General features: G+C 34.0%; 1 non-coding gene across 1 annotated transcript; it reads right to left on the reverse strand.

Moving 5' to 3' along the window:
• Window positions 1–1,013: 1,013 nt before the first annotated feature.
• On the reverse strand, window positions 1,014–1,117 carry LOC141510561 (U6 spliceosomal RNA). The gene has a single exon (XR_012475027.1). It is a non-coding gene; the product is annotated as a U6 spliceosomal RNA (small nuclear RNA).
• Between the last annotated feature and the right edge of the window lie 18,323 nt (window positions 1,118–19,440).

The following is a 19,440-nucleotide window of genomic DNA, read 5'->3' on the forward strand; positions in this document are numbered from 1 at the left end:
ATATTCTAGCTATGGTATATAATAAAGAGACTAAAATTTGCCTTTGTATATGGATCCTAGCACTTAGCACAGTGATTTCCATCCTGGAGTGCTCAGTTTTTCATAGAATTAAAGAATGTCAGACCAAGAAGCAAACTTGGAAATTAACCAGGATACAGATGAGAAAACTGAAAGTAGAGAAGTAACTTGTCTAAGGTCACACAGATATTTTCTGATAGAAACAGAACTAGAGCCCAGATCATTTGATTGCTTTTTCCCAGATTCCACATGACCAAGTCCAAGTTCCTGAATTTATTGATTGATTGACTGATTAATTGTTCTAGCCACGGAGATATGGGCAAGCATTCAGACCATCTGCTTATTCAATAATACTAAACTTTTGATGTTGGATAAATTCTAATGGAGAAAATAACAACAATATTACATGTATTTAAGATACAGCTTAAATACTTTTCAAACACTAAGATGGCTATTTATCATCTTATTTTACCCTTATCCTATTGCTAAAATTTAATAAGAAGGAAACTGACTCTATTTTATAGATAAAAACAAACAAAAACAGACCTGCAAAAGTTAAGTATACTTGATAAGGTCATAGAGCAAGGGAAATCACAGATCCATAGAACCCATGTATCCTGACTGTTACTCCAGTGAAACATCCAGTTGTCCAAATGCCAGATATGGTTCCTGTCAACCACAAACACTGACAGTCAATAAGGAGTATAGGAGCTATTATAGTACAATCCTGACAAACAAGATTGACTTCATTCATTTCTTTCCTTAGAAAAGGATCTTTTGTTTTTATAAGACATTTATTCCCCAATATAGAAATTTTGCCCTAGCCTCAATCCCAGGATTGAACTCTCCTTTGTAACAAAAACAACTAAGAAAACTAACTAAAACAGTTACTGCTTTCAACACAGAGTGACATTCTGCCCCCATAATTCCTCACCTCTGTACTGAAAGAAGTTAAATTTCATGTTTGTTCCCCAGGACCCAAATTGATTATTTCAAAAAATATAAAATATGTTGCAAATCTGTGTGTCATCTTTGATCAAGGGCCATGCTAATCTTTGCTATATTGTTCACATTTTAGAGTATGTGCTACGATGAATAACAGCTCTCTCCTAGAAAGCCCTGAATAGCAACAAGTTTCACCTCAAAAGGGAAAGAATGTGAATTATAGATATTGTCTCTCTGAGTAGATAGTAAGAAAACCACAATGGTACTTACTGCTTAGCTGGCACTACTCTTCATCCAAAAAACAGCACAATTAGTTTCCTGTAAACTCTAGTATCAGTAGCTATAAACCCTACTTATTAATGCTCAAAATATAATGGATCATATGACATTTCATTGTGTCTCAACCTTTTGGAAAAAAGAAAAGAAAAGAAACCAGCGTACTTTTTAATATAGAGGAGTCTTCCAAATTGCCTGATCTGCATAAGGTAAATTTATTTAGTGAACACATTTATTTCTCTGTCAGAAAAGCAATTATTTCTTTATTCTGACAGGAATCATTATTCATGCAGAAAGAATTGATTGGTCTTTAACTGTCCAGTCTGTGACTATAAAGCAAACTATGATCAAGCAAACTACAATCAAGTCTTTACCATAGGCAGAAATGAGGACATAAACCTCTAAAATACATTTCAATAGGGTTATTATAGGTTAGGAGTTCATATCCTATCAATTCTGTAACTCCTTTGAAGTAAATTACATTTCAGCAATGCTGCTCCTGTTGTTGTTAATCATAGCTACTGTACAGTCAAAAGAGGGGGGGGGAACACTTCACATTTCCATTTAAGTCTATCTAAATTCTTGGGCTGCACAAAAATTGTTCAATTAGCCTCCCTATTGAAGGGAAATCATGGAAGCAAGTTAATTACTTACCTTGATGATACTTTATTTCTGAAGCCAAAACATTAACATATGCAACAACAATTTAAAAAGGAATCATAAATTGTATAAATAAGTCTAGGCTTCCTATTTATGGTCAATGAAACAAAGTCCATCTTTAACAACTGTTGAGGTCACACAAAAATGGAAACAAACCTTAGGGAAGTAAGAAAAGGAAAAGTTCTTATAATATTTGATTAATATCACTAAATAAGATGTGGCAACAAATTTTAAATGTAGTCTTTTTTTTGCTCACCAATTGACGAGTCATAAGAAAGAATTGGTCTGCCTCTGTTTTCAGTGGTCTTTCCATCTTATTGATGTTCACATAGTGACTATGAAAATTGAGATATTTTCATATGAGTGAGAAATGCTTAGAAGCTTCATTGCTCTCTTTTCTGAAAGGTGTTGAGTCATGTTTAGGTTAACAAGATAAGGGTTATGATGTTCTCTTTTCTATGAATGCATTCAGTGGAATGAAAAGACACCTTCCACAGAATGAATCACTTAACATCAGAATTAGAAAGGGCCTACTCCAAAAAAATTTCCCACTACTACATACTAGATAAATAATCATCTAACCTTTATTCGAAGATCTCCAGGGAAAGGGAATATACCACCTACCAAGGTATTATATTTCACTTTGGGATAGTTCTAATTATTAGGACATTTATACTTTATATAAAATTAAATTTGTCTCTTTACAACTTCAGCCCACCGACCCTACTTTTCTGCTCTTTAAGGCCAAGCAGATCAAGATTAAGCACCCCCTGCAAGCAATAGTCCTTCAAATAACTGAAAAGAGGAATCTTGTCTTTCTTGAGTCTTATCTAATTTCAACCTCTCTAATTCCTTTAACCTATTTTCATATGACATAATCCCTAGGAAAAGAAGAGGGATGACTTTTAACATCCAGTAGAAAAAACTTGCAAGGAATTTGAATCCAAGCATCTGAATTGTGTCCAAGGACCTCTGAGTTTGGACTGCAGCTAAAGAGGTTTTAAGGACTCTCAGGTCTAGATGAAGCAGTATATTTGGTTATTTAAAAATGTGTTTTTTATGTTTTATGTTTATCAGTAAAGACCCTATGTTGTTGAACTATGGTTAAGAAATTGGAACCATTATGCCAAATTCACATAATTTGAATTCATAGAAATTCATAGAAGGTGATTCCACTGCCTTTCTTTTCACCTTTTTCTTAAAATTCTACAATCTGGATGCTGACATCATAATGCCACCAAAACTGCTTTCTCTTAAATGATTTCATCATTGCCAAATCTAATATCCTTTTTTTTCAGTCTTTATCCTTCTTGACCTCTTTGTGGTCTTTGACACTGTTGATCGTCTTTATCCTGATACTGATATCCTGATACTTCTGTCTTGATTTTGGTGAAACTACTTTCTTTTTGTTCTCCTTACTTAACTGAATACTTCTTTATGTGTTTTGCTAGATCTTCATCCAGGTTATTTTCACCAACTAGGGTGTCTATTCTAGACCATCTTCCATTCTAAATTATACTATTATACTTGATGATCTCATCAGCTCCCAAGGTTTTAATTATCATCTTTATGCTGATGATTCTCAAATCTACTTCTCTACAGACCTTCAGGTTCACATCCCCAGCTGATTATTGGACATTTCAAACTGAATATACCACAGACAGCTAAAATTCAGCATATCTAAAACTGAACTCCTTATCTTTTCTCCAAATTCTTCCACCTCCTAAATTTCCTATTACTGTGGATGGTACCTCAATTCTTCTAGTTACTAAGGAATATCTACAAATCCTTAGTCTATCCCACCCCTCCCCATAACTAGATTTTTAGCTGAGTTTTTCCAATTTTACTTTCATAACATCTCTCTTATATGTCCCCTTCTCTCCTCTGACACTACAACTCACTGATGCAGGTCCTCATCACTCAAACCTGGGCCATTGCAGTAGCTTATTGGTTGGTTTGCCTGCCATATGTTTCTTCCCACTCCAGTTAATCCTTCACTCAGTGGTCAAAGTGATCTTCCTAAAATGCAGTTCTGACCAGGTCACCACACCTCTTAATAAAATCCAGTGGTTCCTGAGCACCTCTTACTCCCTTTGTTTGATGTTCAAAGCCTTAGATCTGGACCTTGAATACAAAGGAGACAGGCTTTTTTTCCCACTAAAAACAATCAAATAAGGTAAATTAGTTAAAAGGAAACAATATAAAATATCTGTAAACAATCAAAGAATATGAAAATAATAACTTAATGATCAGTGTTGGGGAAGTTTCCAGATAACACATATGGATTGCTTTAGATGTATGAGAATTTCTTGCATCTTTGAATCTGAGTTTCTGGTCAGCATCAATAACCAAGGTCCTTGGTTATGTGCCTCTAAGAAGCAGGTAGAGGTGATTCAGCTTCCTAGCCTTGCAGGGCTAGGTGAAAACAATACCATTAGGTTTTCTCCCCATTACCACAACAAAATAAACTTTTCTCACAAGATGGAATTTGAACTAGACCCATAATTGAATAAAAAGGGGACTGACTCCAGAACTGAATTACAAGATAGATTCAGTGATGTTTATTCAGTTTCCACAATTAGTCACTTGCTGGTATATGCCTCTCATTTCCCTCAGGAACCAAAAAAGTATTTGTAATTTTAGTCTATATTAATAATAGATATAATGTCCAGAGCTAAGGAGAAGATAGTCCTTTAGAATTTTCCTGACTATACCACATTTCCAATATTATATATAACTCTCAGTACCAAATTATAGAGACAATATTGGCAAGTTGAATTTTGTTGAAAGGAGAGTAATCAGAACAGAAAGGGACAGAAAACATAATATAACAAATGAAGAATTTATAGATATTTAAGCTGCACAAGAGAATACTAGGAAGGTAAGAGAAAGAGCACTAGATCTAATGACAGGAGAAACCTAGCTTAAGTCTCTCTTAACTGAAATGTGCTATTTTTATGAAGGTAGGTAAATCACTCAGCTTTTCTGAACCTCAGTTTTCTCATCTATGAAATAGGATGACTAATGTCTCCTATGATCTTAAGAAATCATGTTTAGAACCGAAAGAGATCTTAAATATCATCTAGATCAAACACATCTAGTTAATGGTAAAATAAAGATTTAAAACTAAATATCTCTTTCTTCAGATGCAATATCTTTTCCATTAAACCATGAAATTGTTATGAAGAGAAAATAAGATAACATATTAAGATACTTTGTAAACTCTAAAATGCAATATTCATATGCATGTATATCAGCTATTTTATGATAGTTGAAATAGGCAAATATTTGATGGATTGTAACATGAAAAAGAATCTACATTTGTGCTTCTTAGCATGAAAGGCAGAACTTGGACCAATGGATGGAACTTAAAAAAGGTTCAAACTTTCATATAGCATAATTATAAATTTACTAATACCTAAAGTTATCACAAAGTAGAATGCACTTTTTCAGAGTGGCTATTTCCCTATCACTGCAGGTCTTTCAAAAAATCCTAGATGACAAATTCTTGTGCATCTTATAGTATACTTTGATTGTTGGGCTTGTTCTCCTCCAACTCTGTCTATAATTCTATAAAATCATCTTCTGAATAATTAAGTTTTGTCAAACTCTTTATAAGAGTTGCCTATAAGGATTCATTTATTGATAGAATTATCATGCTTTATCCGAACTTGACTTTCCTCTTGAAGGAATAAAGAAGTGGATAATCCATAAAGGAGACAATCAGTCTATGAATAATCTAAAGATGGCTATATATGGTCTCTGTGTATGAAGAATTGGTAAGAGAAGAAAGCAGTTTGCTCAATTTCTTGCTTTTTTTGCTCATGTTGTAGGCTAGTGCTCATGTTGTGCTAGAGGTCAGTACAATTTAGTAATAGAAAGACCTTGGTTCAAATGCTGCCCCATTCATTTACTATATCTGTGACTCTGGGCAAATGACTACACTTTTCTAATTCCCATCTCTAAGATGGGTAGGCTCAAAACTGGTAAGGTTCCTTTTAGCTCTAAAATACAATTTTATGTTTATTAGTAATTCCTACACAATGTGATCAAGCATAAGAAATTGTTATATAAAGGATACTCAGTCTTTTTTCATAGTCTAAGATAGTGTTACTAAGAGCCTTTTAAAGTTGAGATTATGATACTAATCTATGTAAATCAATGCTTTTCTCATGTTAGTCCTCTACTTGAGGATACATTGCTCCTGATTACCAACTCCACAGTCTGAATTCTAAAATATAGTGTTTAGTCTTCACTTCCATTATTTAATCCTACTCTTTGTACTGAACCTTATTTCCTACTAATTTCCAATTCTTTCTCTGTTTCACTCAAAAAACACTAATTAATATCTCCCTACAAAATCTACTCATTCTCACTTTATAATTTTGCTTATACTTCTCTCCCTACCTGGGAAAGCCTCTTCTATTTTCTCTGCCTAGTTAAATTTTAATCATTCTTCAAGACTGAGCTCAGGTACCCTAGGGATTTTTCCATTCTTTAAACTTTACTGTTACTCAGAATTTGTAGCATATCATTTAACAATTGATTATATACTCTTTTTTATAGATTGTTAGTTGCTTTGGGTGATTAGTTTTGAGGGCCAAGAAAATGTCTTCCATTTCTCATGGAACTCTCACATAATCTAAATCATAGCAGGTGATCAGTGCCTGCTCCTATTATATTTGTATACTTAGTACCTAACACAGTATATTGAGTGATTAATAAATATTTGTTGAATTGAATTTTTTCAATAGTTTGTGACTGACTTGGAAGCAAACTTGTATAATACATCCAGATGGGTTGTACTATGCTGTACACTAAACCTCTATTCATGCAGATTGGATATGCAAATCAAATAATAATTGCAGTCAAGACCATTGGCTGCCTGACTGGCTGTGATACAGAAAATAGTTCAGGTTAACATCCTTTGAAAGCCACTGAGGGCTGTTATTAATGAAATGTGATGTTTTCAGGTGAGTGTCACCTGATATATGTCCTATATTCCCCTACGTCCCTTATACACCTGCATACTAATTTTGAGATTCCCCTCTGACATAGGGGAAAAGGAGCCAAATTCTTCAGTAGATGCTTTGAAAATCAACACACCATCTACAGTCACTGGCAATCTGCTCTGTCAACAATATTAATCATCAAAACCATGACTATGATTCAAAGGACTAAAAGTTACAAAGGAAAGATTAAAAAAAAGGAATTTCCTGAATCACCAATAGAAGTAGAAGGGGAAAAGGATGGAAGAGAAGCCCCAAGTAATAGAATTAGAGAGTGAAAGGATGTTGAATTGAGGTACCTTACAAGTCTGAGTTTCCAAAAGTTTCTGTGGTCACCAGAAATTCTTAGGAAACTATTTAAACATAAGGGATATATGCAAACCAAACATGCGGAGAAGACAGATGGGACACAAGTTAGGAAGAAAACTCTAGGTCTGTACCCAAAAGAAGCTGCTTAAATAGGACAAGAAAAAGATAAAGGACAAGAAAGAAGGGAGAAAATTGTAAAGTGTTCACAATCACATAAAAAAAATTTCCAAATCACTAATAAGAGGAAATATAAATCAAAAAAAAAAATCCTAGTTTCACTTCAAATCCAGCATTTAAGTGAAAAGAATGATACTCCAAAAAAAAAATCAAAAGTTAATGCAGCAGAATTTATAAAGATCAAGTATGGGATCTTTATAAGGAGGGGTTATGAGGAGGGGATATGAGAATATATATCTTTATGGATGTGAGAGTTCTATACATGTTATACATTATACATTTTTTCAGATTTTTCAATGTTTTAATGAGTTGTGGTGATTTTTATTTCCTCTCCAAAAATAAATTCTGTGTTATTTGATATGGATCTTTAGAATGGGAAAGGAGAAGAATATTTGGGATAATTATGATGCTGTACAAAAATTTATTTTATACAAAAGAAAGGGCAAATGAAAAGTGAAAGGGACAAAGAAGATTCCCTTCTAGATGAGGAAGATATTTTAGAGGCTACTCACTTAAGGTGGAGACACAGATTTTAGAACTTCCCCTCCCAAGTCATTATGATTCCACTTTTTACTTTAGCAACTGCAGTACAATTCATTGTTGTCTTCTATGTCTAGAAAATTATTCTTAGACACATACACACACACACGTGCATATATATATATATATATATATATATATATATATATATATATATATATATATATATTTGACACAATTACTTGCATTTCCAAGATTATCTACACACTCTGTTAAAGTACCAGTGGAGCTGATGATAACTGCTGACCAAAGCTATGATGGCACTATTAGTGTTTTTAAAGAGAAGTCATGAGAGAAGATAAATAGTTTAAGGCTGTAAAGTAGTAGCATGGAGTGATGGAGAAGAAAGATGTTAACAATGAATAAGATTTATCTGGCAATTTAAGGTTTCTAAAGTTCTTTAAAGAAATTATCTCATTTGATCTTCACATCAATACTGTGAAGTAGATGTATAATCTCTATTTGACGGATGTAGAGACTGAGGCTGGAAGAAGCTAAATGATTTAACCAGTGAATGTGCTAAGTACTTATGGTCACATAGTTATGAAAGATTTAAAATCAAATTTTCCAGACTCCAAGTTCAGTACTCTATTAATTGTCCATCAGAATTTTCTTTCCATTTTTGAAGCATTTGATTTCCAAAAAGCTTTTGGGGACTCTAGGCTACTCATGACGTATGTCAAAGATCTAGTCCTCTGCTGAGTAATGAAGATATAGTAATGCAAATGCATTGCATTCCAAAGAAAGGAAAGATACTTCTTCCCTTAGGAGTTTCCTCTGAGCTTAGAGAAGCCACTTGGACTCTAAAATATGACTGAGTTTTCCCAATCCAACAAATAAAGTACTTATGCTTTGAGTAATGATTAGTGCTTAGTACAGTCAACAAAAATGTCTAAGAATGAACATATAATGAAGGGGAGGTGACAAAATGACAAATTATCCAGAAATCAAATCATCTCAGAAATTGATCTCTATTCCTTCCCTCTTTTGCCAAGTCAAAATTACCTTCTTGGTTTACATTAGTAATTGCCAACTTAGGACTTATTTGATGACTGGAAGGAGGGAAAATAAGATATTGGGACAGCATCATGAAAACTACTTGTTTTTTTTATTTAGCAAATAAGTATGTGCAAACCATTGTACAGACACTATTAGGATAGAAGGATTAATGACATGGACCCTCTTCTTCAGGAATGTGTAATCTAGAGAGAATCATAGTTTTAAAATTTGAAAGGACCTTAAAAGATATCCAGTCTTGCATTTGATTTGGAATCTAAGAATTTGGGTTCAGTTCCCTTCTTTATTATTGATGATCTATGTGATCTTGGACAAGTCAGTTTGTAGGATTTGAAGTGAAACCTCACTTTGTTGATTTGCATTTCTCCTATTATTGTGATTTGAAGTATTTAAAGGTTCCCTTCTTCCTTCTTGTCCTTTCCTCTTTCCTTATCCTTCTTTCTACTTAAGCAGCCTATCTTGGGTACAGACCTAGGGATCTGTTCTTAGCTCCCACCTATCTTCCATAAGGAGTCTTCAGTCTTACATACCTTATTTGCACACATCCCGTATATGTGAATAGCTTCCTAAGTTTTCCTGGTGAACATAGGAATTCTTTTAAGGTTCCTCAGTTTAACTTCCTTTCACTCTCTGCTGCTATGCTTGGGGCTTCCCTTCCACCCTTTCTTCCTTTCACTTTTATAGGTGACTCCCTGAAAACTCTTTTCTTACCTTTCCTTTGTATGTGGGCCTCCATTTCTTCATCTGCAAAATGAAGGGGCTGGAATACTTGAAAAATATTTGCTAATCTACCATTATCCACAGGGCCAGTACTGGGGATACAAGGACAAAAAAGGTCCTTGGATTTGAGCTTGTATTGTGTTGGGAAGTAAAATGTTCACAATACTCGGTTTTAAAAAAGATAAATTGAATAAGGAAAGAACAATAACATCTCAGGGAACCAAGAAAGTTCCAAAATGAGGAGGAAAAATGGAAAATAAAGATTATGGAAGAGAATAAGGACAGAAATGCATTCTGAACCTGAGGGATAGTTTGTATGAAATAAGATAGAGAATGTTTAGCATGGAAAATATTTAGAACTTGAATGCAGGAAGGAGAATAACTTGAGAATAACTATGTAAATAAACTGTGGCTTTCTTTAAATACAAGATTGAATAGTTTCCATTTTACTTTGTGGGCCATTGGGAGCTAGTGAAGCCTTTTCAGTCAGAGAGTAACATAATCAGACCTGTACTTCAGGAAGAATATTTTTGGTTGTTACATTGAGAATAGATAGAAGAAAAAGATGACTCTGGGAAAAAATTAGGAGACAATTCTTAAAGGTGATAAAGATCTGAATTAGGATGATAGTTTTGTAATTGGAAAGACAAGAAAGGATTCAAAAGTCACTATGGAGATCGACTTGACAAAAATTTAGAACTGCTTAAATATAAAAAGAGGTGGGCAGTCAAGAATGACACAGATTCTAAACCTGTAAAAGTAGAATATTAATTGTAACTGAAATAAGGAACTTGAGAGGAGAGGTAAGGTCAGGGTGAAAGATGACAAGTTTTTTGTTTTGTTTTCTTTCATTTTGCTTTTATATATATATTGAGTTTGAGATGCCAGTGGAACACACAAGTGGATAACTCAGCAGGCAGTCAAGACATCAAGATTAAATTCTTGAAAAAGATTAGGGTTAGATATATAGATATGGCAATCATTTTTACATATAGCATAAATGATTTGTGTGAACTACTAGAATCATAAAGGAAGAGAGTCAAAACTGTATAGAACACCCATCTTTAGGAGGTAGGAAACTGGAAAGGACAAAAAGTTCTAGAAAGCTCAAGAAAGATGAAGACAAAGAAAAATACATTGGGTTTAACAGTTAAGAAATCATTAGTAGGAGTAGCTAGGTGGTGTCATGCCTCAGAAATTTAATAATTACCTATTTGTGTGATCTTGGGCAATTCACTTAACCCCACTGCCTTATAAAACAAAACAAAACAAAATCATTAATAACCTTGGAGTAAAAAGTTTCAGTAAAATGTTAGAGTCAGAAGTTAAAATGTATGGTCTAGAAATGGAGTAAACTTCCCTGGGTCAAAGATGAATATTTCTATAACCCCAGTGTGAAAGAGAAGAAAGAAATTGGTTAATAACATGAGTATATAACACTATCAAGAGAAGTATTTTTAAAAGATTCAGGACTTCTTAGTATGTGTATTTCTTTACTCTTTTTTTACATCTCCAGGGTTTAGCACAGAATTTGGCAAATTATAAGTACCAAACTCTTTATTACCCTATTTGGGATTTTCTTGGCAATGATACAGGAGTGATTTTGCCATTTCCATCTCTATCTTGTTTTATAGCTTAGGAAACTGAGGGAATAGGGTTAAGTGGCTTCCCCAGGGTCCAACAGCTAGTGTCTAAGTAAGTACGTACATATATGCATACAAATATAGGTATACATATAATTATATATATATATATATATAATATATAAAAATAAATGTGTAGATGTCAACTCAAATAGATAGATAGATAGATAGATAGATAGATAGATAGATAGATAGATAGATAGATATCCTAGATAGATAGACAGATGGATGATGGATGGATGTATAGACAGATTGAGAGATAATCTCAATTACCCTGGTTGAGGGGACATCTCTCTCTCTCTCTCTCTCTCTCTCTCTCTCTCTCTCTCTCTCTCTCTCTCTCTCTCCATATATATATATATATATATATATATATATATATATATAATCTTTATATCTACGAATCTTATTTTTTTATCCACCTATCTAGGCAAAAGGGTTGGACTTGTCCAGGTTCAAATACCCCAGTCTCTCTGTACATTGAACTCCTTTGTAGTCGATATATATATTAACAATTCAATTCATTTACCCACAGATGATATGAGTGTGTGTAAAAGAGAGAAAGAGAGTCATAAGTTAATAGCATTTATTAGGAATTTACTATTTGCCAAATATTCTGTTAAAAACTGGGAATACAAGGTGAGTGTTGTTCCCTGTTATTTAAGTGAGTTCCATGACAGAAGAGAGATGACTTGGGGCTTCATATATTATCACAAGAAAGATCTAGAATGAGTAATATGGGTGAAGCAAACTCTTAGTGAGAAGAGTTTATAAGGTAATAGAAGATAGAAGGATAGTCTTTAAAATACAAAAGAAAAAAAAGTCAAATAATCATCTAGGCTCAGTGGATATGGGGAAGGAAGAAGTTTGAGGAAACCTACCTTTAGAGAATGCTCAGAAACATGTTATTTTTTAAAGAGAACCAAATGTCTAAGTGTTTCAGATGATCCAAAAAAAATGTGAGCCAAAGAGATTTAAGATGACAATATTTGTTAATATTTGTTAACAATCTAATAGTGATTCAGAGGATACAATGGACTAGGAAAATGAATTGGATTGACAGTGTGGAGGTGTAGTGCTGAATTTATAAGGATTAAGAAAGAGAAGAGATATATAAGAAAGTCTCAGAAGGTGACTCTGATTCCCAGGGTTAGGGGGATTAGGAGATAGAAACTCGTCAATCATAGAATGAGGAAGAATCATTGAGGCACCCACCTCCCCTTTACCCCCCCTCCATATTTATGTATTTATGTATACACATACATACACACATACAATGAACATATATGTATATGCACACATATATTCTCAAATAGAGATAATAGTAAAGATAAAAAATAAGCCACTAAGTCACCAGTTAAAGAGTATTGTCTTTTCACTCAAAAGGCAAGGTTTCTGGGAAAGGGGAATAATGAAGGGGAGGTAGTGGGGAGTTTAAGGAGTATTTATAAATCAGTTTCTAATGATCAGGTGTTCTAAGTAATTTGAATGGACATTTGGTATCCACTCTGCAGCCTCATTCCAAGAGGATGAGACACAAAATACCCAAAGATATCCTACAAATGGAGAAAGCGCTTGTTTCCCAGGAGCCAAAGCCCCAACCCCTAGTAAGACAAACTGCTATTTAGAAACACTAATGGCTGAGTCATTTTTTACTTAATTCCTCAAAAATCTTTACGTTTTAAATTTTAGGACCTCTAAAAGATCTGAATTCCCTTGGTTCAGGGTCTTTAATTTCTCTAGTCTCCTATGGCTTGGGAATTGTAGAGATGTTAAAACTTTCTTGATGCAAGATGATGTTTTCCCCCGATATTTTCCTGAGTTATTGATGTTCTGTTTCCTTTATCTAAGATTGTGCAGTGATATTCTTTTACTTTCTCTTTGATGTAGGAAAACTAATGTTCATAAAAGTAGCTATAGTCATTGCTACACCTTCCTTATTCAACAGCATTATAGTCACCTTTTAGATTCTGAGAGCATGATCTTTTCCATCATTGGGATTACTGATTGCTGTGCTGAGACACTATATCTCCTTGTTGCTATATCCTCACAAATTGTTTGTGGCCCTCTTAGAAATGTTCAAGACTATTAGTGAACCTCTTAGAAGTGTTCAAGAATCCCTGAGAAAGAGTTGGAAATGATCTACTCATTTAAAAAATATTTTATTTTTTCAATTATATGTAAAGGTAGTTTTCAACATTCATTTATTTTCTGTAAGATTTTAAGTTGCACATTCCTCTATCTCCTTCCCTTCCCTCCCCCTCCTCATGATAGCTAGCAATCTGATAAATGGATTCCTTGCTTTACCAATGCATAAATTGAAACCCAGAATAAAGAAATAATTTTCTCAAGTTTCAGAGCTAGGACTTGAAATAAAGTCTCCTGACCCCAGGAGTAATGGTTCTAAAAGTGTGGACAACAGACCTCTGGGGATCCCCACTTTCATAAGATTCATAGGTCCATATTATTTTCATTTTGACTAAAATTCTATGACTTCTTAAAACATTCTTCCCTTTCCCAACTACATACCTGTTTGAGACCAGATTTTCTTCTTATACTTCAACCAAACTAACATATCACAATAGAAGATATGAAAATTCAGCTGACTTCTTTTGAATCAAACATTAAAGAAATTTGAAAAAATATATAAAAGAATTCACTTCTCACTATTTTTGTTTTGAAACGCATGGTTATTTTTCATAAAAATGTTTAAGCTAAATGTAATGGGTTATTACTGATATTTTAAATGAATAAATCAATGTTTCCAAATGCTCAATTGTAATTTCCAGTACATCAATAACAATCACTATAAATCACATAAAAGTTCTTTGGAGAAGGGGTCTTCAATAATTTTAAGAGTGTAATTTTAAAAGTATAAAAAAAGGTCCTGAAATAAAAATATTTGAGAACCACTTTACTGCAGCATGGGTCCTTTCAATAGGAGAGGTAAAATAGTCATTCATATAAACTATTTGATGTGGCCATATGTAAGTGTGCTATAAGCAAAGTTCTATGTAGATAACTGAGACTTGACACTACATGGAAAAATATGTTCTTTATAACTTCTACAAACAATTCACCAGATCAGAGTTCAAATAAGTTAATCTCTATGAAAATTAGTATTATTTCATGTTCTACAATAAGTCTGTTCAATTTTCTTCTCTCTGATGAAGAAAGCCTATGAAAAGTAAATAGCACTGTACACTAACATCCCCAAAGCTGTAATTTGCCACCAATCTAGCAATTCTACTATGGAACACATCCAGCTCATTAAAAGTGGCAAGCAAGCCTGTCTCTAAATTGCATCACCATAATCAAATATTGGCAAAATAAGTTGCTGAGAAATACAGTGCCTGCTTAAAATATTAGCAGTTAATTGTAAAATAGCCAGTTTTCATAAAATGTCATGCATAAGATTATACACTAATAATGCCCAATCTCATTTCCCATAGTTTATATTTCCTTTTTACTTTTTTTTTTACATTTCATTTCCCTAAGGCCTCAATTGCTCCTCAACCCCTGACACTTGAAGACACTGACTTGCCCTTCTCTTTCTTTAGCTAAATTAAGCTAATAGTTGGGAGTTCCCAAGACTACTCTCCTCCATTCTTTATGCTTTTCATCACCATTGCCTATTCATTAGGTGCATTTTTGTCTATACACTTGAACCCATTCTCTCCTGACTCTACTAGGACCTCATTTTCTATCAATTAACTACCCTCTCTCTCATATCTTCATTATTTTCCTCTAAAAGGACTTTCTCTAAGTTGCCCATAAATATGGTCATGATGCTCCTATTTTCAATAATGTCAACTATTACTACCCTGTTAGACAATCATGTAGAACCACACTATCCTTCAGCCCTTTCATCAGATATTTTCTTTACATAGTCTCTATTCTACATCCAAATTATATTAGCTGCCATGCATATTCTGATGTCTATGTTTTCACTCATGTTCTTCCCTGCTTTTATGCCTTCAATTACCTCTCTGTGGGAATTTCTACACACTATTTAAATTTTAACCTAAATGAATGAATGGAAAAAGTATTAATATTTCTGATGTACAAATATTTCCAGTGTACAATATTTAAATGCATTCTCCTTCATAAATCTATTACAATTGGTAATAAATTTCTTTTCTCATGGGTCACATAGAATGACAGAAAATCACATAGAACTTTCTTTGTATTTCTTTCAGATACTTATGCTTTATTTTGTATTATTATGTAGGTATAAGCTGCATTCTCTTTGTCATCTAAATTCAATATTGCTAATTTACCCAGTAGATAAAGCAACTATCTTCTAGGGTCTATATGGTGACATGGGTACTCATTGTTGTACCATTCCAATAATTTGAAAACATTCAAAAATGGTATTAATATATACAATATATATGCAGTATTTGAAGATGAGAATTCTATAGAAGCCATAAGGAAGTTTTCAGAGGATTTGTATCATCATCAAATATTTCACGTGAGGAGAACTCTTGACCAGAATATAAAGCAGCAAATCTGATCTAAAAGTCAGTGTATAAAATATGAGGAAAATAAGCTATAACTTTATATTGGGAGGTTATTTATGAAAGAAAAGAGAAATCATGTTGATTTCTTTTCCATTTTGGTCAGGTTTATTTTTTTATTATTTTTATTTTCTTTTTATGGTTTTTGCAAGGCAGTGGGGTTAAGCGACTTGCCCAAAGTCATACAGCTAGGTAATTATTAAGTGTCTGAAGCCAGACTTGAGCTCAGGTCCTCTTGAATCCAGGGCCAGTGCTTTATCCACTGCATCAACCAGCTGGACCTCAGTTTTATTTTTAAAGGTATTATTTTCTTCATTAAATTTTTCATAATTCTCCAGTATAACTATTATTTATTTTCTCCATTTTTCTTTGTCCTCTCTTCTTTGGTTTTTAAAAAATCTTTTTTGAGCTCTTCCAAGAAGTCTTTTTGTCATTTGAGACCAATTTATAAATCCCATTGAGGTTTCACAAGTAGGCATTTTATTACTGCTTTCTTCTCTTGAAATGATATTTTTATCATCCTCATTATAATGGTAACTATCTGTGGTTAACTTTCATTTAGTTGTGTTTTTGGGGGGTGGGGGCTCATTTTGAAAGTTAAGCTCTCCTCCTGGGACACAGAGATATAGTCCCAAGCTTTTTGTGCTGGATCTGAGGATCTGGTCCCTGGCTTACAGCTTGTCAATGGCAATGCCTATGGTCATTTAGGTGCTCATGGTTTGTTCACTGCATTAGGGTTGCCTGACTCAGTCCTTGTTTCACTAGCTTTCCTGGGCTCAAATTTTGCCTTCCAAGTTGGGATTGAGACCCTCTCTGTTGAACCATTATACTACTGTTATTCTGAGCCAGGTCTTGAGCTATGCTGTGGCTAAGAGCCTCCCTCTGGCTTCCCAGTTTTTTCACCTGCTCTGGGCTGTACTCCCCTTTTATCTACTTGAGACTGACATTTTTTGAAGTTCCTCATGATATTTTGAGTTGAGAACTTGTTTTATTCTATTTTGTGTTTTTTTTTGGTGGATTCTGTCACTTTAGGGTCTATTTAAAGGCTACATCAGGAAGAGCTCCAGGAACTTCCTAGCTTCATGCCACCATCTTGGCTCCAGTCAGGAAGCTCTAATAAGTATGCTTATGTAAAACATAATACATTGCAGGGGCAGCTAGGTGATGCAGTGGATAGAGCACTGGTCCTGGAGTCAGGACTACCTGAGTTCAAATCCTGCCTCAGACACTTAATATAATTACCTAGCTGTGTAGCCTTGGGCAAGCCACTTAACCCCATTGCCTTGCAAAAACTAAAACAAAAAAACAACAAAAAAAAAACACCATAATACAGTGGAGCAGTAGATAGATTAGATAGATTTTATGCTTGTAATTAAAAAGACTTTAAATTCAAATGTGACTTAGACTCTGGACAGGTCACTTAACTTTTGTCTGCATCAGGTTCCTTAATTGTTAAATGAAAACAATAATAGCATCTACTTCCAAGAATTCTTGTGAAGGTCTAATGAAATAATATTTTAAAGTGCTCAACCTAGTGCCTGACATGTAGAAGGTCCCTAGTGACTGTTTGCTTGTTTCTTTTTTTCTTTTTTCTTCCTTCCATTTGTAACCAGGTATGGTAAACTAATTTAATTTACTTATCTATTATAAGGGGAAGCAACTTTATGTTTTCTTCAACACCTAGCTCTGTACTTTATATCTAGTAGGGACTTAATAAATGCTTTTTGAATTTAAATGTCCTTTATTTTGAGCAAGAAAAATTTTCCCTCTGCATTAATATTACATGAAATATCAGATTTTATTGTTGGATACACCAACTTTACTCATTAAAAGGATTCAGTGCTGTCTATTATAGGAAACTGTCCAATTTGAATTAGTCATTTCCAAGAGCCTCTCTGGCATAGAATGCAAATGGCTTTGAGTCAAAGGAAAAGTATGCTGAGGTTATTGTCTCTCACTTATCCTGCAGCCTTGAATTTTGTCCTGTATTTTGGCCAATGGAAGCTTATCTTCCTACATAGATATATGCACATACATATAAGCAAATACCACACAAACACACACACACACACACACACACACACACATTATATATATGCAGATAATATGTATTACATGACTTTATGTGTATATATGTATAGGTAAACACACATGAAAGAAATACAAAATAATTCCAATATAGAGGGCAATGAAATACTGGCAGCAGTGGGAGATAACAAATGATCTGAGTTTTGAACCAAGCCAGGAATTCTAATAGACAGAAGTTAGGAGGAAGATTATTCCAGGTGTGGGTGCCAGTGTGTGCAAAAGTATCAAGTAGAGAGGAGTGTCATATTTGGGTAACTGTAAGTAGGGCAATGAAAGGGAGCCTATTGCCCAAATCTGTGTAGGTTAGCCAGTTCTATCACTTGAGAATTCCAGTTAGTTTTTTAAAATTGTTTTTTTTATTCATACAAAGTGCTGTCTAAACATAACTTCTACCCAATGGCCCTAGTTTTCCACTCTGGGTCAATAAAAAACAAATTCAATTTATCTTCAATTTTACAATCATTCAAGTATTTGGAATCATGTTTGTCAATACTCTGTATTATTCTCTTAGGTTTTTTTTCTATGCTAAGTAGCCTGTCAATCACATCTCTTCTGGCATGATTTACTCTCAAAGAAGAGTAAATAACCATGAATGCAATAATCACAACAATTTTTAAGTTGTGTATATTTATTATATGCCTGGAAAACACTTTGATACTAAAAATAGCAATGAATAAATAGATAATATTTTTAAGATTCATCAAATAAGGTAGACTTTCAAGGAAGAATCAAGAATGTGGTATGAAACTAATATGTTCCCAGAGTTTTGCCCTACCAAAGATAAATGAAGCCTCTCTTCTGACATTCAAGCTACAGATCCTATCAAGAAAAAGAGAAGTTTCAAAAAAAGTTTTCAGTGGTAGACATTGTGGAGGAACTTCAGTGAAGTTCTGTCTCTTTGAGGGAAAAGAGGAAGTAAAGCCCAGGAGGTGGTAGAGCAGAAAAGCCAGCTGGAGGCTTTTAGCTGCAGGGTAATCCAGGTCTCAATACCTTGAAAATAGCAGAGGTTCCATCAGCTAGATAGCAAGCCAGCTGTGAGGATCCCAACACCAAACGTATTCTGAACCCCGGGGAAAACCAGGGCAAAAGACAGGACTGGTAGGAAACATACTGTTATTTCAGAACCTGGACATAAAGGAGGAAACAAACCTCTGCAAAGACAAGGCCTGGACTATATAGGTAATATCTTGGCCAATGACAAGCCAGGGATCAGACACCAGGTCCAGCAAAAAAAAAAAAAAAAAAATAAGCTCGGATCTATACTTCCTATTCTCAAGGAGCAGAGCTAAAACAACAAAGTTGAACGAAAAACCTAAAAGAGCACTGACTATAGAAAACTACTTTACAGACAAAGATGTTAACAATGCCATGTCTGAAGGAGAAATCAGTGAAAAATCATCCACAGGGGAAATATTAAAACAGTCTATGAATTAAATTCACATACAAAAGCTCATTGAAGAGCTTAAAAAAGAATTTACAAACTAAAGAAGACAGAGAGAAGAAAAATGAAAAAAAGAA

The sequence above is a fragment of the Macrotis lagotis genome, chromosome 1 (assembly GCF_037893015.1).
Source record: "Macrotis lagotis isolate mMagLag1 chromosome 1, bilby.v1.9.chrom.fasta, whole genome shotgun sequence".
Classification (NCBI taxonomy): Eukaryota; Metazoa; Chordata; class Mammalia; order Peramelemorphia; family Peramelidae; genus Macrotis; species Macrotis lagotis.